This window comes from Dicentrarchus labrax, unplaced genomic scaffold (genome assembly GCF_905237075.1).
Source record: "Dicentrarchus labrax unplaced genomic scaffold, dlabrax2021, whole genome shotgun sequence".
In the NCBI taxonomy this organism is placed as follows: domain Eukaryota; kingdom Metazoa; phylum Chordata; class Actinopteri; family Moronidae; genus Dicentrarchus; species Dicentrarchus labrax.
The window spans coordinates 18,654,860-18,680,835 of NW_026136713.1; the positions used below are offsets into that span (position 1 = coordinate 18,654,860).

At 38.3% G+C, this 25,976-nt stretch overlaps 1 protein-coding gene across 5 annotated transcripts in view; it reads right to left on the reverse strand.

Annotated features, from left to right (window-relative positions):
* il1rapl2 (interleukin 1 receptor accessory protein-like 2) overlaps positions 1–25,976 on the reverse strand; it is a 363,155-nt gene that overhangs the window by 268,857 nt on the left and 68,322 nt on the right. The window lies entirely within an intron of this gene.

The window sequence follows — 25,976 nt, forward strand, 5'->3', positions numbered from 1 at the left end:
GTGTGTGTGTGTGTGTGTGTGTAAGCATATGATGACATGTTTTTATGGTCCTTTGAATCACAATGTGTAGCTATATTTAAATTGTTAGGTGAGTGCATGTGTGAGCCACTTTATAAGTTTGTGTTATTTTGTAGGTTTTGGATGTTTTTCTTACTTCTGCATCAAGCATGCGTTCTCATGTTCTCACTCTTGTGTTCCTACCTTTCTCCGTGTGTGCACTCATCTTTTAGACACAGAACAAGATTGCTCTTTTAATGACTTCTTGTACCTGAGCGGCCACTCTGTCTCACAGCTTGCTGTATTTCCTTCAGATATCTGAACTCTCTTAGATTTGTGTAGATGGTTTCTTTGTCCAAACCTTTTGATGTCATAGTATGACATTTCATTTTATAGCAACAAGCACTCTTGCTGCGCTCCGCTACCTCTGTTGCTAGAAAATGAAATAATAAAAAGGAAAAAAAGTTTTAAAATCCATTAAAGCTACAGGGTCATTCTTCCTTTCCTTTCCTGCTAAAACTATGCTGTGATGTTACACTAATGTAGAGCGCCACTGAGAGTTAAATTGGAAATTGTAAAAAAAAAAAAAAAAAAAGGGTGGTTGACAGCAGCCAAAATGGTTAAATGATGATCTCTTTGAAAGAAAAAGAAAGACAGGCTGGGAAAAAAGATCATTCACGAAAGGCGCAAACATACCAAAGCATACTGTGGGCCCTAAATATCTCCTTAATGGAACAGTCATTTTCCAAATCACCACCAAGACACCAGGAATAAATGTATTTTCGTTCTATGTCTGTGTCTTATGTGTATTGAGGGATTTTATCCATCACTTTAATACAGTTTTATTGGAGCCAGCGGATGCCATACAGAGGATTACATCAAAAAGGCACTTTTGTACTGTCTTCTATACATTCAGGCCATAATGGTTTCTGTCTGGTATTCACACAGAGATGCTACAAGGTGATGTCAGTATTAGTACGAGATTTGAAAACCCATCTGGTTATACGGTATACAGTACTACTTTCTAACAAAAAAATACAAGGAACATAATTATATTTCTACAAACATGAGAAATTGATTGAATTAATTAATTCATAATGAATGAGCCATGTTGCAAGTTGTTGATACTGAACACATCTGCAAAACTTGCAGATGACTAACAACCAACTTCATTTGTTCCCCCTACAACATCCATTGCAGATAGCAATACAGTAATTGTTCATAGCAACTTAAGCATGATTACTTTTTTATTGTTATGTTTAGGAACTCACAGCACTTGATTTAGGTGAGGGAAGGAACCCTGTCTTGGTTAAAAATTTTAAAAAATCAAAAAATGAGACATGACCTGCTTGATTGACAAAGATTTAACCAAAACCACGATCCTTCCTTAGCATCAATTCCAGTGCTTTTGTTGTCTAAACCAAACCATATGCTGCAGTCTGGATGTGAATCCTCCTCCTGGGGTTTGTCTACAACTTGTGTGCAAAGTAAAAAAAAAACTTCAACTGAACATAATTTAGGCAGTAATTATAGTTTCTTCAAAACACCTGGTACAATAACTTGTTAGCATATAAACATAACTCCTAGGAGACAGGGTTAGCACCACTGTAGGTGATTGAATTACATTTAAAAAGACAAAACTCGAGCAATAACTGACCTCAAAGAATTATCCAAAAGAAATGCACCAGCAGTGACTCTTTGATTCTTGCTGACATGACGTATAACATGGACATTTGTTGGTGCTTCCTTAAGACTCACCAGCCTTTCACATTACATCAAATGAAGGTCAAAGACAACAAGCAAACTGCTAGCATTCAAATGATATACTTTCATATTTTGAGTGTATATCACCCATGTAATTCTGCTGATAAATACAACGGGGCATTATAATTAGAGAGGTAGCATGCTGAGAGAAACCAGATAAATGTGCAGTACAATGCATCGTGTTACAGAGCTGTCATGAGAGGAGAGAGAGAAAGAGAGCGTAATTGAGCTGTCTATTGTGGCTTTACTCCGTTTGCATTTATTTCCTCCCAGCTTACATTTGTTCTTCAAATGATCTCATCTTTATTTCGTCAGTCTTCTTTAATGCAGTTGCATTTGATGTTCCACACCGCTTCTTCTACTTTACTTCTTAGATTGTTCTTTCAGTGCTTCCATATTTTCATTGCTGTTGGGTTTTTGTTTTTGTTGTGCTTGAAATATACTGTAAAACATGTTACCTTGTATATCTTTATGTAACAGCTCTATGAATAAGGTCACTTTTTGATGTTATTCCTTTCTCTACTTCCGTTTCTGCCACTATTTCAACTCTCCGTCTCTCTATTCTTTCTTTTGCTCATTGAACATAACTGAGCTCCAGCAGTGTGTAATGACCACAGCAGTTCCCAATCTGATGATAATATTCTTCACCACAGTCCACACTCTGATGCTAATTTTTCTTTCTGATGTTATTTTGAACAGAGAAAAATGTCTTTAAAGGTTGATCTGTGGTTTTTAATGTCATTATATAATCACATTGTCAATAATGACATATATTTTTTGTTGGTTTAATTGTTGCCATATGATGTTATGGTTTATTTTATGGATGTGGGTTGTCTGTGTGGTAGCTCTTCATGTTATGTACAGATGGCTGTAGTGGTTGTTGATGTTGAGGTTAGTTGTGGTTGCTGTTTTTGCTCCACTGGTCATGACTGTTGCAGATTGTTGTCTGTGGTTGTTTTTTTGATGTGTTATTATGATGGCTGAAATTCTTGTGGTTGCCTGTGTACTGCATTATTGTTGTCATTATTGTGTCTTCTATTGTTGTTGTTGTTGTGGGTTTGTTGACTATTCACAGTTTAGATGACTGAAGTGGTTCTTCTGGTTGTGGCTGTTCTTATTGTCATTCCTGGTGCATGTATTAGTCAGTTTTTGTTTTATTTGGTGTGGTTTTGTAGTTGCTTTAATTGGTGTGGGTGATTGTATTTACCATGGTTACATTTATAATCCTGAAACCTGAAACTTGAAAATGGTCAAGTTAAAGAAGAACACAGAATCACAACTTATTATTACGTTGTAACTTTACAGTGACTGTATTTGTGGACTTATAAAACAATAGAATGTAAATTTTCTATTTTAATTTTATGTTCTAATGTATTACTTTGCATTATGTAAAACAATGAAGGATGCTATACCAGAGAGCTTACTTTCCAAACATATCTCTTTCACTGAATTTCCACTTTTCTGGGGCTTTCAACTGCATCTCATATTCTTTCTCAGATGGATGGAGTTTGTGTAGTTGCCAAATAACCGAATAAATAAATGAATAATGAAATCAAATAAACAGTTTGACAACTGAACAATCTGCTGAGGAAGACTCTGAAGTGCATTTGAAAGAGTTGTAAAAAGGCAGTGAGGCAAGATTTGGATTTATTTGTTTTTGTCAAATAACCTTGATCTTTTCGTAACACTTAAAAAGTTCACAACGTTCTCAGTATTCGGTTCTGAGGCAGTAAACGTCCTTAGAGTCAACCAAAGCATGCATGTATAGTATGTGGCTACAACAGCATAGCATTAGCATTAGTAACTTATGCCCTGGGCTTAGCCATTACAAAGTCAAACACTGCACCTCACTAATTCAGTTAACCTCACTCAGCTCACAATAGCTCTACATCTTGTTAATGGTGTCAATTTGTTATTGTGTCAAATCAATGAAAACAAAACGCAAAAGGCCTGAGCTGACAGCTAGCATTTTTAAAGTCTGAATAAAATTAACTACCAGCAATTATTTAACTTGAAGAAACATTTTCTCCCTAACGTTCGACCTCTTTCTGTTTTCTGTCTCTTTACATGTGGACTGTGTATGTGTGTGTTTGATATTTGCGGGCAGAGCAATTTCTAAACCAATTATGTGCATATGTGTGTCTTAATAACCCTCTGAACAGCTATAGAGACTTGCTGACCATTCCTCTGTGCTGCCATGGTGGGCTAATTAATCAGATTAATTGGATGCTGTTGATCAATAGCCAACGGGGTGTAGACATTAGTTAGTTAATATGTTTCTCATCATCCGGTGTGAGGATGTGTGTTTGTGTGTAGGAGTGTGTGTAAGAGTGTGTGCTTTAATATGAGCCAATAGTGGTTAAATTAAGAGGAGATTAGAAAAGACTTAGATTATTACTTTATCGAATTAAACTGCATGGTAATCAATCACCCTAGAAAATGTCGCTGCCTTCTTCTCCTTCAAAATAAAAGGTGGAAGACGAAATAATAGGAAGGTGACCTGTATTCCTTATCAGCATACATGTTTTGTACACTATACATATATACTTATACATTTTTAAACACTATTATGATATTGTCATGTTCATTATAATACCTACAGTATGACTTTCATAAATAAATAAGACTGAGGTTAATATGATGCTGTTAATGTAAGTGTTTTACAAAATGAAGACTACCTTTTTTAATGAACTACATTACTTGTTCCTCCTGTTTATTGTCTCTTTGGCTAAAAAAAAGGGTAACTATGTTGGATTTTTTTTTTCTATAGTTTGTTACTGCTTCCACCATCTGAGCATAGTTTTAGCTTCCTTTGTGCGTATCATGTTTGGTGAGTAAATGAAACCGATGTTCAAACTACAGTACAGGTTTTTGTTTGAATGATCTAGGGCACAACTGACACAAATTCGTATTGTTTTAGTACTGGAGGATCAGATTACTATGTGTAATGTCAAAGCTGTTGCTCGTAATGACAAACCCACAAAGAATTATCACCCATCTATCCAGTGCCCAACAGCTCTGCAGAGGGTTTTAGCACCATTCAGATTAGTTTTGGTTTTACATAAAACAAATTTACTGTTTTGATTATCACAGTTCTTAACCAACCATGTTTCCAGCTGCATCAGGCAGATGTTTTCAGTGAAAAAGCTCTAAAAACCCAGTGTACAGGACCTGCCCAGCACCGAACGGCAGACAGACACAGTTGAGAGACTAATTGGTGAAAATAGTGGAACATTTAGCAACTTAAGGGGCAGATATTGCGCTCAGGAGTTGGTCCAGACCAAAACAGAGCTGAAAGAAGAGTGAATATTGGACAGAAACACAACTTCAAATGCAACATACTAAGAGTAACAGAGTCAATCTGTATCAGCTGAAAGGACAGAGCTGAGTGAATGTATGTCACGTCTGACCAATAGAAACACTTGTAATCTTGGGAATACATGTTAATCTATTACAATGGAATGTTATGTAATCTTTCATAGGCAGCAAAGCAAGGTCACAGGAGAACTAAGACAAAACATACTTTGGCTCATTATAACTGCACAATTATACATGATAATTGAAAACATACAAAAAGTTATACATTTTGCTTCAACATTCACCATATCAACTTTGTAAAGTAATAATTAGGGCCCGAGTACTAAGAACTGTGAATTTGCTATAACTTGGGTGTACATGGTCCAATCGGCACCAAACTTTACTTGTCTGATAAGAGTCCCGCCCTGAACACATCTATGTGATAAAATTAAGTAAAAGTGGTAGCGCCACCTTGTGGTGGAATTTATTACACTTTTATGTATTTCTCCTAGCAAATTGACCACATCCTGCTGACATTTGGTCAGAAGACCCAGAAGACTGTTGACAATTACATCTTATGAATCTTAAATTTTTATTGAAACATGTTGCCATAGCGATGCAGCGTGCATCAACTTGTTCTTTTAAGATTTGATCGCATTTTGTGGGGGCTAAACAGGCTCAACAACTCATGAAACTTGGCACACACGTCTCACATGGCAGCATTTTACTTTTATCTGGGTGTTGCTCGTGGGTGTGTCAAAATGGCTCGATAGTGCCCCCTACAAATGTTCAAAAAGGTGTCCTGTTTCGCAGACATGAATGGAAATTTGCAGGCATATGTATCAGGTCAGGACGTACAAAAAAGCCTCTTGGAGCCATATCCAAATTTGGTGAGCACATTCTAAAGACCTCCAGGATTTAAAGTAAAAAAAAAAAATAAATTAAGGATGCACCAGATAATGATGTGTGATGTTACGTGGTGTATTTAATTTTTTTATTTCGGAGAGTGTTAATATGGTGTAAAAGTTGTGTTCTACCTGTGTCATATTTTAAACAGACTTTATTGGGATTATCAACCAGGACAGACTGTGTAAAGTGTCTGTAATCATCATAAAGTTATAGGTAGACGTAAAGAGCTTTACAGACACTGGCTGTAACATAATACTGATACAGGCAGCAGTGTCTTTGCTAGAACTACACAATGTACTGCTTACACAAAATATAACAGCATAAAATGTAATATAACCGATGCATTTCACTGCTCTCCAAATTGAACATTTTCAGTTGAGTTTTATCTCTATGTTTTATCTCTAGTTTCAGTAGCTGAAGACTCCAGTACGAGTGAATGGAGTCTAGTTTAGTGTCAGTTACTGTAAAGAGGGGACACAAGCTGATACTAGAAAATAGTTGGGGCGAGAGTTTGGCAGTAAAATAACGGGGGGTAGACGATGACCTTTCTAGAAGACACACACACACACTCTTACATACTGAAACGACACAAATACACTTTGTCTCCAGTATGGCAGGTGCCTGTGGCCAGGTCACGGATTTACGTTCAAAACGACACACTCGCACACACCCTCACACCAAAAAGCAGCTACCACACACATTAAACACTAAACACATGAATCTTTAAGACAACTGCACCAAATAACAACCCGCCTACATAAGGATGCTACATCATTTTAATTGTACTGTGCTGTTACTGTGTGTGTATATGTTGAGAACATGTGCTATATGAGTGTTATGAGATATCTAAACCATTTTGCAGCTCTTGAGCCAAACGGCACCCTGGAGAGATAAAGAGCTAAGTAAGCAGATAGATGAAGGAAGGGAGATGGTAACCACTGTAATTAAAGGAAATATGACTAAATCAACATGGAAAAAAAACATTTGTCTGTGTTGCTGCGTTAATGGTGATGATATTTAAAGGAAGGTGGAGGAACATAAGATAAAATGAGTTTGCTTGTTTTTATTCTACTGTTTTGACAGCATTCATTTCTGTCAGTAAGTTAAATTCAGTGAAGTGTGTTTATATTTTGCAGTTTTGTACATTTTTTACCGTGTGATTGTGTTACTATTTGTATAAAATGGAAATGAAATATGAAGTAGTGGAGCAAAAGCACAAAAAACGCTCCCAAAAAATGCATATTTGTACAAATAAAGCATAAACGCAATAGTTGCATGCATGTAACCTCCAACCCTTCCACATACACACAAACACACTCTCTCTCACAGACACACACACACACACTCACACACAAACTATTCTCTTAAAGGATAAGAGCTCCTTGAAAACTCAATTAGACTGGGGGGCAAAACCTACAAAAACCTACCACTCTCACACAGACGTAGATGGTGGCACACTCTCTTGCTCTCTCTCTACCTCTCTCACACACGCACACACACACACACACACACACACACACACACACACCAGTGTTTTAGCTCCCTAACCTGCAGCTATTTTCAGCGTTAAATGGACTCTGAGGTTCCATATGAAAAAGCTTGTACTATGCTATGTACCTAATTACACTGTTTGTGTGTGTGTGTTCCGTGTGTATGTATGCTTTTGATGGTACACAGCACTACCATCTCAACACACACACACACATACACACACACACACACACACACACACACTCCAGGCATGGAGCCACTCATTCGTATTTGCATACAATCATTCTGATTTCATCTGGCTCACTTTCCTCAGCGAGAAAAAGGATCCATTAGAAATCTCTTGGAATGAAAATGGTCAGTTTGAGGCCCCTGTGTTTGTTTGAGGCCCCTGTGTTTCGAAGTGTGTGAGTGTGTCTATATGCAATCCTGTCTCCGTGAAGTTACATTTATACACTACTAATTTGTTTGCCAAGTACAGTACGGTTTGAAAGCAAGCATGTAGAAAGTGTGTAGCTGTAGGCAACAATAATACCTTTGCTGCTAGCAGATATTAAGCTAAGCTAATGGACTCCTGGCTCTAGCTCCATAGTTAACACACAGACATGAGAACGGTATCAATCTTTTCATCTAATTCTCGTCAAGAAAGCGAATGAGTACATTTCCCAAAATGTCAAAGTGTCCTTTTAAGTTCCAGTGACGTATTCAAGCAGAATGAATCCGTTTATATATCTGAAACGTTTTTTGTGGTCAGAAATATTCTGCATGAAGGCTTTGCTTTATCCAAACCCTAAATGAAGAAAGAACGAAGAAAACTTGAGAAGGTCAGAGAATCAATTTCCAGGGCCAACCTGCACTATGATGTTATCACAGACACCCACACACACGGTCATGCAGTTTTGTGTTAATCCTTGATAAGAATAAAACTGTCAAATCAATTTGGACAAGCTACGGCCCATTACAGTTTAAGAGAAACACGAAATAAAGGAATTAACTGAGACTGAATGTGTGTGTCTAGACAATGTGTATTGTTAAGTGTGTGTCTGTGTGTATTTAAAGCCCCCATTCTGGTCCCTTCTATGGGTCACTAGTTATTAACCCCCAGACAGTCACCTTGACACACACCATCTCACACACACAGAAACAATGGCACACACACTCAGATACACACACACACACACACTGAGAAAGTGAATTGACCCATTCAACCACACACACACACCTCTTTATCAGTCTGCTGTGACCCAGCCCTCCACATGAATTGGCATGAAGTGTTAATCCTAATATTGGATTATCAGAGAGTCAGAGATTATCCCCTCATTTTAAGATTAGCAGCTTAGTTTAAGATTAGGCCATTTAAAGTGCCACTTAAAGGTTATCACATCACTGGCGACGCAAAATTATTTTGTTCGTGGGGCTTCTGTATGGTCAATCTCAATAGAACAAGGCGCACACACACACACACACACACACACACACACACACACACACACACACACACACACACACACTGAGCACTGATTAAGAGCATAATTGAATCTAATTTGGATAAATCATCTGTTCATACATGTGTAACAGCAGGCTAGAGGTGAAGAGACGCTTAACCTGTGTGTGTTACAAAAAGTTGTGAGTGTGAGAATCAGAGAAAGAAGGATGGATTATCTTTTTTTTTTCTTTTTTTTTCTGTGTGTGTGTGTGTGTGTGTGTGTGTGTGTGTGTGTGTGTGTGTGTGTGTGTGTGTGAATAAATCAACTGATGTGGTTCATGGTTTGTTTATTGGAGATAATCTGCTAAAAGAGACAATGAGAGCGGACAATGGAATAAACTCCTAACAATGTGGTAAGCTAATTTTGTGTAAGGTCTATTGGGATTCTGTATGTGTGTGTGTGTGTGTGTGTGTGTGTGTGTGTGTGTGTGTGTGTGTGTTTATTTTTCTCCCTCTTCCATTTACTTTCTTCCTTTCATCACCAGCCCTCTTTCTCTGTAATTCTTTGTGATTTATTTCAAATGCGTGTTTGTTTTGTGTTCTTTCTGCTGTCACTTTTCAACTCACACTCTCTCTCTCTCTCTCTCTCTCTCTCTCTCTCTCTCTCTCTCTCTCTCTCTCTCTGTCTCTCTCTCTGTCCCTCTCTCTCCTTTTGTAGATCGATATAGGCTAATTGCTGTGGAGTATCAGACAGTTGAGAGTCTTCTTTTCCCTGGAGTGCCTAATTAAGACCGTCAAACTCACTACCTCTGTGTGTGAGTGTATGTGTGTTTGTTGATGTGTGTGTGTGTGTGTGTTGATTGGACCAGAAACACCTGTACAGGTGTAAACACCTGTGCTTGCATTCAATCACAACAGTCTGTTGTGAGCAGCAAAGAATTATTCCCTTATTCTCTTCCCATACACACACACACACACACACACACACACACACAGATAGTCACACAAGGATACATATGGATATGTAACTTTCTGTATGGATACAGAGCAGCTCCATACATTCAGCCATGTTGTGTCCCTGCTGTCAACCTATCTGCTATTGTATTGTATTTTCTTTATGATAAAGCCACTAATCAGAGAGACAAAGACACGAGAGACAAGAAGGGGAGAAAGAGACGTGTAGTGGAGATGTTGGCTGGTTTCTGCTGGGAAAGTTTACACATCTCTGAATCCTATAACAATATTTTTTTTCCCTCAATAAGTGTGGTAAAGGTCTATTTCCCTCTTCCAAAAACACCCGCTACAACCGTCGGTTACTTAATGATCCATGGTGATCCTCCTGCCTGCAACCTATGTGACCTCTGGGGAAGACTGTTCCCCTCCCTCCTTCCTGTATTCTCTCCTATTTCCTGGTTTTCCACCTGAACAGCCCTGAACGACAAGGTCATCCATCATGAGAGCCCGAGTCACTGGTATAACTTGTTCTGTGAAAACGTTCAAAGCTTTTGACATATTGCACCAACAGGATCAACATAAGCTGTGGTGTCAGCATTAAGGTCCATTTCTCCATGTTTCAAGAACCAAAGAGCAAATGTAAATGTCTTTTAATCAAATTTTTGTAATTAGATTCTAATTATTATTATTTCGATTTTAGATTAGATTTTCTGCTATATAACGGTACCATTTTCAGGGCATTTCATGAAAAGGGCTGTGTAGATTAAAATTAGTGGAGAATGTATTTTAGGCCTATGTTCTTTCATTAATTGTACTTTGCCTTGCTGTAAGATCCAGGAACAAAAGTGAAGTTGAAAAGTAGATTAGTCGTAAATATAAGGAAATGGATAAAGTGTTCAGTTTGTACAGTTGGTATGTTCCCTCTTGTTTTATATATATATATATATATATATATATATATATATAACTTTTAGGGGTTAGCTAGTAGTAGCAGTTTTCATAAAAATCTAATTTTTTTACCTCAACTAGGTCTTTAAGCAATATTTATAAGTCATAGCACTTTTCATAAACTTTCCAAAATTTACTATTTTTTACAATCATTTGTCAGAAGTGTTTTTCTTTTGAAATTAGTCCAATAGAAGGCGAGAGGATGCCGCTCTCCTAAAAAAAATAACATCATCATTATTTCTTGAGTATATACCATAAATTATATTAATTTTCAAGACCATTAGTTCTGCCTCTGAATATCATAGTCCAATCAGCTGCAGCGTCAATTCGTGTTCCATGGAGAACCTACCGACTAATTCTTTCCCCCGATTATGGCAATGCTCAAATAATTCAAAATAACTCATTAAAGTATTTAACCGACAAAGATCCATAACCAAAGTAAATATTAATTTTTATCTCTAGGTTTATGCTCCACAGTTAGTTGATGAATTGTAGCTTACCTGTGTCACATTTTAACCACACTGAAAACCTTTTAGTTCTGTTAGATTATACTTTTATACTTTGCAGATGCCTGACAATGATTATAAGAGAAAATGTGACCCAGCGCAAAAACAAAAGAGTAGCTGACAAAGGTAGAGGTGGGTGAGCAAAGGGATGAGGAAGAGAGACAGATAAAAGCGGAGAGAGGGATGAGTAGAGATATAAACCTGTAACAGCTGTTTCCAGCCCATTAAAATGTAATTAAGGAGAACCTCATTACAGAGAAAGACAGAGAGAGCGATGGGGACATCGAGAAATAAACAGTTTTCTACTTTCTACTTTATCACTCATCTGGACAGAAAACCATCAGTTCATTTCAAGTAAACACAAGAAAAACAAAATCCCGAGTGCTGTCTGGTTCTATGATGCTAATTAGATTTGAGCAGATCGTTTGGCAGAAAAAACATAATGTTCTGAATCCAGTTTGGCACTTGAAAGGCTTGAATATAATAATCTTTTTTCCCAGTCAATCAGTCTTTCTCCAAAGTGTGGGATTTAATTTCATCCATTCAGAAATGCAAACAGTTTGGGAAGCAGTTGATGATATAGACATGATTGGAAATAGTTTCACTGGATCTGAATGTGTCACTGACAGACTCTTAAATCTGTGTCGTCTGGTTGTAAAAAGGAGAGTTTTGAGTTGTATTTGTAAGTTCTCCATCAACTATTCAGCTTACATTCTTATCCAGACCAAACGTGTTTGCGTTTGCTGGATGAATGAGTGTGTGCTTTGTTTACCAGGAGCCAGCCAAAGCAGCAGTGCTGAGAAAGAAGATGACAGAAAGAAATTGCCATTGTTTGTTCCCTGTCAGATATTTACCCTCTTTTAATTACTTTATTCTCCTATCTGTCTGTGTGTGTGTATGTTTGTACGTGTGTGTGTATCTGTCTTTCGTATTGGATACTGTATTAGCTGGCAGCAGAAGGAAACACAACCACTGGAAACAGAATATTCTGAATTGGAGACGTGCCATATTGGTTAAAATTTCAGTACTGATGCTTTCTTTTCTACAAAAGCCTCGAACTTGAATGCATCAGTGTTTCATTGTGTCTTAACACAAAGCTGCACCACAGAACCTGACCTAAAATGACTTTGGATTTTTTAGGATCATAACTTATTGACATTTAACATTAACATTTATCATAACTTACTCTGTGTCCACACATCCACTTAAAAGTAAGTTTAAAACTACAATTTCAGACTTTGTCTTTACTACAGCATGTTATGTTTGTGGTGCAGAAATCTGGAAAGAAATAAGTGAAAAAGTCCAAAGGTCCCAAGCTTACCAGCCTGACTTCATGACAACAATAGACTTCCTTTTTATATGACCCAAAACTTGATTATCTACCCATTAACATTCAGAAATGTGCACTGTATTGAAAACCTGAGGAAGAAGAGGGAGAACTTGCCTAAAACTGTCATAGAGTATGTATATAGTGTTTCCAAGTAAAAACAGGTCTGAGTAGTCTAATTCCTTCAAATAATGTATATTGCATGTCTAGCTAAGTCCTGAAGTGACTTTGCTATAAGCTTGTAAATAAAAGGGAGTGAAAAGGGTTAAATGAGGTACAAGTAAACTCATCTCACAAACATACCCCAATGGTTTGGTTTATGTCAGTTGGTAATCTAAACGTATTAAGGTTCAATGGACAGTCCTAGCTCCTGCAGGCTATTCACACACCAACGTTGACGGAGCTACCGTGCATAGAAAGGAGGAGCCTGGAAATGAACCACCAACCCTACAATTATCAGCCCACACTGACCCGCTCCCCTGAACGATAGCCACCCCATTCACACGAGGCGATACACAGTTCACATGAGGGTTAACCACATGGAAACAAACAAACGCAATGGCACAACCACACAAAGGCGGGCAAAATAAATAAAAATAATCCTCTCTTCTGCTGATAAATAAGTAGCATCATCCAACCTGAGACAAACTGAGAGAGAACATGCCAGAAGACACACACACACACACACACACACACACACACAGGTGCAAACAAATAAGTACACTCACATATGTAGGGACAAGGGAAGTTGTGTACTGTTGTTAACAGTGAAAGCACATCCGCACATGCAGACACACACTCTATTTAGTGTTCTTATTCAATCAAGCAGTGTGTGTACTTAGGCATGAGTGGGAGAAGATGCTGAAGGCAGCACAGTACTCAGATAAACTGGAAACTGTATATGTGTGTCTATGTGTGTGTGTGTGTGTGTGTGTGTGTGTGTGTGTGTGTGTGTGTGTGTGTGTGTGTGTGTGTATGTGGTTGTCTAATAACTAGGGCAAAACAGTCTTGGGGATATTAGTGTTTTTTAATTGAAAAATGGTCAGAAGGGAAAAGCAGCTCATATTCTCTCTCTCACACACACACAATATACACAGGGGATCAACACACAGATTATCCACATATACACTTACAATTAAGGCGTATATTAAATGTTGTACCATCTGCAACAAAGGAAGCAATATTAAAGTTGATGATATTTATCACTGTAATTGGTTAAAGAAAAATTAGCTTGCATACGTAAACTAAAGTAAAGTACTTCTTATGATAAATGTCATTACAAACTGAGTCATATTCAGAGAAAGTAACACAAGGGATCAAAATACTCTCCCACTTCTTTTTCGCTCTTTTTGGTTTCTTTCCCAGTATTTGTTTTATGCCTGTGAGTTTTTATAGTTTGAAAATGATGGCAACAAAAAGTGATTTTTCTGTAGGATGTTATTTAGTGATTCTAGAAGCTGATTTATTTTGGTCATCTAAGCTTGACTTTCACACCTTTTATGTTGGATGGAAACATATAATACTTTTGCTTCTATGAATTCATAAAGTTGCTTAGCAAACCAATAGACAAACAGTTGCTTTTTTACACATCCTGCAGATACAGAGCAACATTCGCATTCATTTGGTGTCATGTTACTGGCTTCCTGACATCACTCTGATGTCAGTCCAAGATCCACTCTTCTTTGGCTCTGTTTTGATCCTTACCAACTGTGTGTATGTATATGTATGTCCATGACAAACTTTAGTGGATGCAAGTGTTCTTGTGTGTTTACTGTAGCTCAATAAAGATATCTCACAAAGAAATGGCCTTGCCAACTGTGTGTGTGTGTGTGTGTGTGTGTGTGTGTGTGTGTGTGTGTGTGTGTGTTTGTGTGTGTGTCTAGGTGTGTGTGTAGGTGTGTGTGTGTGTGTGTGTGTGTGTGTGTTGCCCCAGGAAGAAAGAAGTGGTTCAAAGAGCATCTGAAGCCCTGATTAAGGAAGTGTGTAATCAGAACTGAAGACTAGCAACAGTCTGATGCTGCCTGGAAGGACCTGACACACAGGAGGAGATAATAGCCAGGAAACAGCCAGATACACACACACACACACACACACACACACACACACACACAGTTGGCAAGGGGCAGGGTTAGAAGACTGAACTGTGCAGCTGATTAAGGAAGGTCTGCCTTTTAGATGGGAGTGGACGTTGTGACTCATTAAAAAAAAGGCTAAACTTACCTGCACTATGGTTGTCCAAAAAAAGCCCCCCAAAAAGTTAGCTAAACCTAATGATTAATAATTAATAAAGAAAAGTGGACAGAGGTGCTCCACACATATAGAATTCTCATGTGATAGAGCCCAGCCTGCAGCCACATGCCCTCTGTTTGTCCACAGGACGGGAACATAATAAATAGACTTTACTCATCTTCATTACACATTGGAAGTCTGAAAGCTCCCTGGGGGGATCCTGCTGCGACGGTCAGGCCATATTATTGCAGCAGGCTGCAGGGAATGTAGAGGACCATCTGCAACTAAACTGTAAGAAAACATAGCATAAAGAATAGTGCAAGACAGTCCACGCCAGAATGCCTAAAACTATATGAGTTATTAGAGTAATTAAAGCAATGCAGATAATGACTGATCTTTCAGTAGTAGCATGACGTTAAAGCGCCTCAAAACCTTCATATTTGGTCATAAAGTGTGACTGTGACATCTCCTTCCTCCAGGCTTCAGCTCCCTACTTAATATACAGATATGGAAGTGGTTACAAAAATGTAAGTTTAGATGAAAAATAAATTTAATCTACCTTCTCATCTCACTCTTGGAATGAAAATAAGCATACTGAACGGAAGATAAGTTGCCAAAATGTAACCATAGGAGCCATTTTTGGAACTCCCATATGTCTTTTGAAAGATCCTGCCAATTTCTTGTCTACAGTTCAACTACTTTTTTTTTAGCTAAGGTACTACTTAATGGTGTACTTTATCATAATGTGTACTGGGAAATGTGCATCTTCAAATCCCAAATGAACCCAGTAATGAATATTTTTTATCATGTCATGTACTCATGTCTGCACTCAAGATAAAAGTTGCTGTGAAAATTGTAAGCTAAAGTCTTTTCAGGTCAATATTCCCAACATGTTTAGTTTGCTTTATATATTAAAAGCGGCTCGATCCAGACAAGATTTTGTAGACACTTTATTTTTAGTCTATTACACAATGAAAAAGTTTCATAACATCCAACTACAGAGGAGTGAAGTGTCTCACTTCCAGTTGCTCAAGCTGAATTTAGCTCTTGAACTTGGCTCTTTTACCACCATCAATAATAGTTCCCTCCACATACACTAAAAACACTATATTGAAGACTCTCATGTATTTTGTAGAGCTTACAGTTAACACTTCGCTCTCTTTTTTCTTTGAAAAATGCCTCTAAATTGGCTGGCTTGGAACGACTGTGATCCCTGAGAAGTTATTTGGTGTTTGGCTTCATCTTCAGAAAACAGAGTTTAATGTCAGCTGCAATTTTCAGTAGCTGGGCTCTATATGTACCGTTAAATCTGTACAAGAGTCCCAAATCACAACCGATATCTGGCCCTCTCTCCTTCTCTTACATGTGTTCTCTACCTCTCTCACCCCAGCCTCTTCAGGTTCTCACTCTCCCTGAGCCCCTCTGCTGCTGGCACTGTAATACAGGGACACAGACAAGAAAATAGATTTTGTTTGTGTACATGTGTGTCTGTGTGTGTGTCTGAGGGTCGGTACGCATGGACAGAAAGCAAGTGCAGGAGCAGGACTAGAGAGAGAAAGATTGCAATGTCTGTAGAGACACAAAGATCACATTCCAGCTAATAGTTTTCCAATCTTTCTTTCTCAGACACCAGTTTAGTCAGCTGGATGTGTATCTGTGTGTATGTGTGTACACTCATATAGCAGTCCATGCATCTATGTGGATGTGTCTTCCACTAGAGTGAACATGATAGCTTTTGCTGATATCTCTATTACTGTTGCAATCTCCAACTGTTGTCAGCTGTAAAAAAAAAAGTTATATGTTCCTTTATTCCCACATTGTGTGTGCTGGGCCTGTGTGCCTTCCTCACACACACACACACACACACACACACACACACACACACACACAAAGACACAAAGACACAAGTAAACTAGCAACACAAAGGCCTTTGTAGACACTGGCATTAAATGAAACATACATTAAAAACTCAAACCATCCACAGAGCTGGTCAGCCATACATTTGCCTACACTGAATACAATATGTAAAACTAAGAGTACCCTGGTGCAGCAACCACAGAAACAGAAATAAGAAAAGAGAATTCACTCTCAATGTAACCAGTGAAAGAACATGTGTACAGTCCAGATGTGATATGTTCACTTGTATAATTCAGTGCTTGAAACACATATCTTAAGACTTTGACTCAACAAGTGACTTTGCTAAGATTTAAGAGTTGCTTAAAACTTGCAAAGCAATTACTTTGTCCTTTCACTGCTCTCTACCCTGTTATTATTTTTATTTATTTCACAATTCAGTTCTCTCAACTTTGCTACCTCCTGCCATTTCAAACCCATTTCAAATCCAGCTCACACTGGCTAGCTTGCATTGTTTAATTCATCAGTCCTATTGGCTTCAATGGATGTGAATGACACATGCAGCAAATTGTAGAAACTGGTCCAAGAGGGTCCCAGCTCTAAGGGTGCATGGTGAACTAATGCCAGGTGAAGAAGGCTAAAATGTTTTTGTGTAGCAATTACATTTTTGGAGTTGGAACCCAATTATTGGCTCCAATCATTGTCCATCAGATCCTGAACATTATTTGATCTTTCAGGTCCTTGATGGTTTGAGCTTTAAATACCTATGCTTATCATCAAATAAATAGCCAGTTGATAGCTGGGATTACATAAACTATATACATATATTTATCAACTAATTTGTGATAAATCAAGTGTCTCAGAACCTCAAGGGACGTCGTCCTTGACACACAAATCAATTCATTAGCTTCCAAAGATGAAATAATAACTCAACCATTTGCACAACAGCACACTTGACTATTTGCTGAATATATAAGGCTGTTTTTGCATCACGTACACCGTGGAGGCCACAACAATAGCTGTCTGCGTTGTGTCCTAAAAGCATTTCCGAGCCACTTTACACCCACCACTCAGACTTTAACAGAACATAATATAGTCTAATTTACATTCAAGGTCTTTAGGCTAAGGAGGCTGTAATAGACAGTGACGGTATATATTACTGGTCTGCTGCTTTTCATTATGCAGCTAATGATTCCCTGTCAAGTTCTATTGTAAATGAACGAGGGGCAAAAAAAGAGAGTGGGAGGGCAAAGACGGGAAGAGACAGGAGAGAACGGAAGATACATGGTGAAAAATGTGTTGAGAGACGTTGCAAAATTAGCTGAAAATGTTACAAACGGCTCAAAATAAGTCACTTATTTTACATAGGTGCCTGTCATTGGAATGAACAGTGTATATTCAGTGGCTAAAATCCAAAACACTATACAAGAGTAGGGTTGTCACTTTTTCAAAAACTACAGTTTGAAGGAATGACAACATATATAAGTCATTTGAACACACCCAAACAAGGCCTAATACTTGTAGAATGAATGTTTTTCAGCTCATTTGTGGTGCCTCTGCTGTCCCTTGCCCTGAGCATTGCGTAAGTGTCAAGCTAGCAGTTCAGCCTGTTTTAAAACCTCTAAGACACTACAACATTTGTTTGTTTTTTTTCAGCGATTTGAAACACAATGACTGCTCCAGTGTTGCAAAAAATGCAAAGACATTCATACAACAAAATTACATTATTAAAAGAAATAGTTTGGCTTTTTGGCATTTTGGCATATAAGCTTATTTGCTTTCTTTCCCAGAGTCAGAAAATCAGTAATACTCTAATGTCTGTGTGTTACATATGACAATTGAGCTGAGAAGTAATTATCCTAGTTTAGCGTTTATGATTGGAAGCTTATTGTGTCTAGACTTTAGCTCTGAACCTAATTCACAGACAATCAATGTCCTCATTTAACTCTCAGCAAGAAGCAAATAAACGTAGTTCCCAAATACCAAATTAATGTAATTTAATTGTAAAAATTATTTGTGGCCACATTTAAACATGTGCACTTGTAAAGGTAGAGCATGAATAGTTTATATAGTATATACACCAATCAGCTATAACATTATGACCACCCTGGTGGTCATAGTGCATCACAGTTTGTTGCATATGGGGCTGCATAACATTGTGTGTTCTGACCCCTTTCTATCAGAACAAGCATTAACTTTTTCAGCAATTTGAGCTACAGTAGCTCGTCAGTTGGATCGAACCACACGGCTCAGCCTTCACTTCCCACGTGCATCAATGAGCCTTGGCCACCCACTTTTGATCAGTACTGACCACTGCAGACCGGGAACACCACACAAGAGCTGCAGTTTTGGAGATGCTCTTGTCAAAGTCGCTCAACTCCACACGCTGCCCATTTTCCCTGCTTCTAACACGTCAACCTTAGGACAGAATGTTCACTTGCTGCCTGATATATCCCACCCACTGACAGGTGCCATGATAATGAGATAATCAGTGTTATTCACTTCACCTGTCAGTGGTCATAATGCTATGGCTGATTGGTGTACACATATCCGTGTATGTATATCTGTATATAAATAACTGTATATATTGGTTTATTTTATGAATTGAATTTGTTCATCATGAAGGAACTGCAAACTTTAATTTTATTATAGAACCTTGTGTTGTATAATGATAAATACATTTTCTTGATTCCTTGAGTAGGCTAATCTGTAGTAAGTGTATAATCCCCATCAGTTACTTAGCAACAGCCATGGAGCAAGGCAGTGGAGCAAACATGGTGGTGGGTGCACAATGCAGCATGGCTCAACTGCCGCTATGTACAGCTCAGCTTTGGTCTTAATAGGGGGAGTATATCATTCAGTCTAATTAGAATGCCAATAGCAAGTCTCCCCAAGCAAATACACTTGATACACACTCACGCACACACACACGTATGCATTCATGCACACACATACGGGCATACATTATTCACTGGTAATTACAATGTCGATACACAGCTACACAGCAGTGTGGCCTCACACTGGCCATCGTTTAAACGCACAGAGACACACACACTATCCTTTAATTGCCCTTCAGTCAACTGCTTTAGCACTTACTTTCACACACACAGTCCCACTTGTGCATTCGTCCATTCAGACTCCCCATGGAGTGAATCTGCCACACTCTTACCCCCTCCTACTGTGTTTTTTATGCACACAAACACACACACACACACACACACACACACACACACACACACACACACACACACAATGCTCACACGCAAGGTCAAAGACTGGATAGCGGGTTCATCAGTGTCACATCACGCTCGCTCTTTTTTTAACATCCCTCTCTCTTCTTGTCCTCAGAGACTTTGCACATTGAAAAGCCATTTACTCTGTTGCTTAACTACAGTTCCCTTCCTTTCTGACTCTTTCTTTCTTTTTGGTTGCTTCTTTCTCTCTCCCTCTCTCTCCCTCTCTCTCTCTCTCTCTCTCTCTCTCTCTCTCTCTATCTCCTTTCTCTCTCAAATGTTTCTTCATCCTTTTTCTGATTTTGCTGCCTTTTTTTCTTATTATTTTAAGTGTCTTCTCTATCACTCTTTTTCCCTTTTCCCTCTCTCTGGGAAGTCTATTCTGGTGATTCTTGCTTTTCTTTTTGTAACCCATTATAGCATCAACAAGACATGACAATGATATTGGTAACGGAAAAAAAATGGGACTTAAACACAGGAGCACAAATATACAGCTCCTGATCTCCCTTTATTTTTCCCTCGATTGGACAGATTTGCTACTTTAACAATACTAAGATAAGTGAATATCTTTAAAATATTTCAATTAAAAAAGGGTTTTTTACCCCATGAATGTACTGTAGTGAGTTGTATGTCTCTGTACTACTACAGAGTACTCTGTATAAAGTTTAAGATTGAATAAGTAAGTAATAATAATTATATATAAGGTTGCAGTGGTGTACATGTCTACTTCAAGACCCTGTGAAATTACTCCTTGGTGTGGTTAGAGGTGTAATAATATGAGATCCTCCTGTATTAAAAAATAAAATGCACTGTCCCTTTCTGAAGCAATACAGGATGCTTTCTCCCATATTTTCATGCACACCCTACTCTAAGGCATACACCACATTCTCACATGCTTGGAGTGACATGAGAGAAAAAATAAAACCAAAACAGTGTCAGGAGACATAGCAGAGAAGTATTAAATCAGAATTTGCAGAAGAGAATGACATCTAGAATGACAGGCGAGTTGTCACTCAACATCATTGTTGCCCTGGTTACAAAGACTCAGATCCCCATTTTTTATTTATTTATTATTATCTTTGTAGCTAAACAGCTCAAGTCTGCCCGTATAAAGAAAGAGAGTATCCAAATATAGAGCTGAATGGCAGACGGATCACAAGTGGATCAGTCCTATGAGTGGGAGTTAGCTCATAGACATACAGTAAATGCATTTAATAGGACAACCAACTGCATAGCTAACTGAGCTAACTGGCTAATGGCAGCTACAGTTATGGTGTAGAATGGTGATTCGCGGCCCCTGACCTTTTTGGAGTATGAATTGAACAGATGGCCAATTCTTACATATTGCACCTTTAAATGATCCGAGCTGTTCATTTCACCGGCTGAAGCCACTGAGGAGTCTGACCTGACAACACTCTGAATGTTAAATGCATGTGAACAGCCAACTGGAAGCTTTGAGACACCCGTAGCTCCATACAAGCCAGCTGGAAAATCTAGTTTTCTATTCAATTATCTGCTGCTTTGTACTCCTCACTCCTCTCCTCTTTTCCCCATTGTCCTCTCCTCCTTCTTCTTCCCGCTGTCATCTCCCCTGACTTTTTTCTTCTCTTCCCCCTGCTTCTGCATCCCCCTTACTCTTCCTTTGGGGGTCATTTTTCTTCATCTCCTCTCCTCTTGTCTTGATTATTTAATTATGTATCGTCTTCTCCTGTAACTTCTCTTAACTTCTCTCCTTCTCTTCCTCCATCCCCCCTCCCCTCCTCGTTTCTTTCTCTCCCACCTCTCCTGTCCTCCTGTCCCTGCTCTCCCCTCCTCTGATCTGCTCTCCTGGCTCAGGCCCAGTTAAATTACCAGTTCTACAGAGCGATGGTGACAGAGTGCAGAACTTAATTACACACTGGCTGACAGCAAGGACTACGTGTTAGATTTTCTCTTTCTCTCTCTCTCTCTTCTTCCTCTTTCTTTTCTGCTGCCCCACCCCCACCACCCCCCCACTCCCTCACCTCTATCTTTCTTTCTCTGTCTTCTGTTTCCTTTTCATTTCCTCACTTTTTTTTCTTTTCCCTCCACTTTCTCTTTGTCTCTCCCCTGCTTAATGGCTGGTTAAAACACTGTGCTCCATGCTGTTTCTATGTGCTTATTACTGGTTGGTGGAGAGTTCGGTGGGCTAGATGGCTGGGGGTTATAGTGTAATGTGCACAGTGAGTATATTGTAGCTAAGGCTTTAAAGAACCAGTACTGAAATCACCTGAAACCTGCTTTAGGTTCTGTCTGTACTCCTTTAAATGAACATTTTGTTTCCATTATTTATGAGATCATTTCAACACGTCCTCATAATGACAGAATAGTGTTTCAATGACTTCCAAAATGACATGACAGGCGTTCCCGACCTTTATCATCATGGTAACAATCAAGTGGTTAAGGTTATGAAATGGTCGCAGTTTGGTTAGGTTTAGGCACCACAATTACTATTAGGAAACGAGCGTGGTTTGTCTCTAACATAAGTGATGTTATGTACATAAGTTGTGTTACCTACGTGCCTAAGTACGTTTACCTTTATCATGTACGTAACATAAATAAAATAAAAATTCAACAACCCGCATAGCTGCAATTTCTCAAACACTGTGAAGTTTGACTTCATTGTTTACGTTGATCATTCTTTATATAGTGCCATTCATTTGCAAAACAAAATGCTCAAAACCTGCCCTAGTCTTACCTTTATAGTGGGCAGATAACTTCATGTTTTTTTATCAGCTATTTTTTGTATCCAGAACCTTCTCATGTTGTGGTAATGAGGAATAACACACAAAAACTGAACACATCAGGTAATTTAACAAGCAGGGCTACCTAGCAACTGATGAGATGTTCTTTTTAATAATGTTAAGGTTTATAGACATAGGTATCTAAATAAGCCTTAGTTGGTAGAAATTTAAGAATGTGTTTTAGATCAACACATGTAAAACAACAGGCCTTAGATTGTATTTAAATGTCTCATTAAATCAGAAAACTTAAGCGAAAATACAAAAAAAATGTTTAGATTTAGCTAACTAACAACCTAGACTCACTTATCTGGATTGGAATTTGTGACTCACTGTAGGGGAAAGTGTGGCGTTTGCACCTATGTGCCTTAAATGTCTATATTTATAACTATTTTTCTTTTTTATTCTATTATATTACAGTGTGTGTGTGTGTGTGTGTGTGTGTGTGTGTGTGTGTGTGTGTGTGTCTTGCTCTTTGTCAGTACATTTTTGTAGGTCAGTGTCTGGTTTCAGATGCTGAGCATGTGTGTATTTCTTCTTCCATTCTGCATGTGTTTGCTCTTTGCATGAGGCAGGTGTTCCAACATTCATTTGTTTCCAGGCTTATTTGTTCACTACGAATGTAATCTGTTTATTTATTAGTGCTGCCATTGCAAATGTGCTTATTTGTGTTTGCATTTGTGTACATGTGTATGTGCCCGTATGTACTGTTGTAGTCAAGTATTGGCTGAGACCAGATTGTACCGTAAGATATTTCTTGAAGAAATAATTTATGTGCGGCGATTTCCCATTGTTTTCTATTAGCAAACAAATACATGAAGCTGAAAATTTACTTAACCATCTTTCATGTTTTACCTAACACAATATAGGTTCCTGTGCAACTTTAGTGCAAGTTTTCTGGGTATCAAACAATTATTGAATATTTTACAGTACTGCTTTTCTTAAACAATATAGTAAGTTTTTTTTTGTTGTCTCAGTAAGCATTGCATTGCAGAATTGAAATTCTGTTGTGTGTTATCTATGGATGCTGTTTTGCAGATAAACCCTTTGTAGTTTAGGTCGCCAAATTGTATTACGAAGAGATTTAGCTGACATCTACTCCCAGACAGCCACAGCTTCTTCTCCTGTCACCGGCATTCACTTTCTTAGAGCGTGTGGGGTGACAGCCATTGACAGGAACAAAACTTTCAAATTAATGATGAGTTAAGTGTCAAGTTGGAGAGAGTCAGGTTATCATTTGCATTTTAAGTTTTACATCCAACCACAGTAATGGTGGACAGATAAATCAGACAATGCACAGGCAATTTAATGATATACCTGCAGTTGTGGTCTCTCCTCTTTGTCTGAGTGAACACGACCAAGACTGATCTTAAGTACTACAACAGTGCCTGTATGTGCATATATGATGTGTCCAGCTGTGAGATTATGTTTTTAGAATTTATCATCCTATAATAAATGTATGCTTTCACTGCAAAAGAGATAAAGACTTAGAGACAGGGGGCAGAGAGGAAGAAGAACTAGAACTAAGCGTGTGTGTGTGTGTGTGTGTGTGTGTGTGTGTGTGTGTGTGTGTGTGTGTGTGTATAGATAGAATAGAATAGACAGAAAGAAGGGATTTGGTATGAATTTAGAATTTTCCACAGCGTACTTTAAAGCTGAAAGATAATAAAAGAAAGAAAGTAGTCAGAAAAGAAGAGGTACATTTAGAGAAGAAGAGGAAACACATATTGGAAGTTTAAGACAGGAATTAATTATACCCTATCCTTTTGTGTGTGTGTGTGTGTGTGTGTGTGTGTGTGTGTGTGTGTGTGTGCATGTGTGTTTCTGTGTGTGCGATCCTGTCTGCTGGTGTTACACTAGTGGAGAGTGTATTTGTGCATGTTTGCATCTTTCTGCACATTCTGGCCATGCGCGTGTGTTAAGGGCATAATTAATAGAGGGCCGCATATACTCTCTTTCCCCTGGGTCCCCTGTCCAAATTCATTACTGTCAAGTGCGCACACACACACACACTTATACACCTAAACCTTAGCAGACATGCAATTGGATTGCTGAAAAATACTTTGTTTGTTTTTACATGTGCATGCACACACAGAATAGTGATGTACTGTAATATGATAAAGTCAGGCTATAATCAGCCATCAGTTATTAGTTATTAGAAAGACTATACATCCTTACCGTGCAGCTTTCTTTAGAGCTACAAAAAAGTTAAATCTATTTTACAAGATACATTTTTGGAGATAATAACATTTTCAAAAAACTTCTGAAAAATAAAATGTACTCATTCGTTTAAAATTCTAAACTTTGTGAGGACATGATTTATTTGTTTTTTTTATTATTTTAATAATTTGAATGTATTTTTAATAATTTTGAATACTGTAAGTGTCAAAAAGTCATCATCATGTCATTTTAAGAAAATCAAGTAATTGTGGTACGCGTGTTTGTGTTTGAACACTTATGTTTGCTGTGGTTTGTATTTGTACAACAAACAAATTGGTATTTGTGTGCACTATATGTGTGTGGACATTCAAGGTTGTGTGTGTGTGTGTGTGTGTGTGTGTATGTGTCTCTGCATGAAGAGTGGAACCCTTACTGTATATGTACAGAGTCAAAACGGTGTCAGCCTTTATCAATATTTGACTGCAGAACCAGAGAATGGATGAATCTTTAATATGACCTTGGAGCGTAACAGCGACACTGAGACATTGGGAACGAGAGAGAGAGAGAGAGTTAAAGGGACAACATAGAGATGTGGAGAGAGGGAAGAAGAAGAATGGAGGGCAGAGGAACAGTGAGGCTTTTTCAAATCAACTTCCTTCATGAGTTCCAAAGTTTTATTAACAAAAGCAAGGATCATTAAGTTGAGGGTTCAACTTCCAGTTTTGATTTTCTTAACCTGACAGAGACAACTCAGTAAGCTCAAATGGAAAATTAAACTAAACTGGATGTTGAAAACTCCTGCAGTACTGAACAGTGCACATCTAAAAGACACCTTTGAAGTGGTGAAAACTATGGGAACAGCCAGCAGATCGTCTTTACATCCTTTCACAGTACTTTCATTTTTCCCTCTCTTAGATACACACTCACCTTCGCTGACATTATTGCCTGGTAGCTGCAAACCAAGAACCCCCTTCTAAAGCCGATTAACAAGAGAGAGAGAGAGAGAGAGAGAGAGAGAGAGAGAAAGAAAGTGAAAGATAGTGAGGACAAAAAAAGGACACTGCAGAGACAGAGACAGAGACAAAGACGAGGAATGGAAGTTTAGGAGAGGAGCCTGAGAGATGT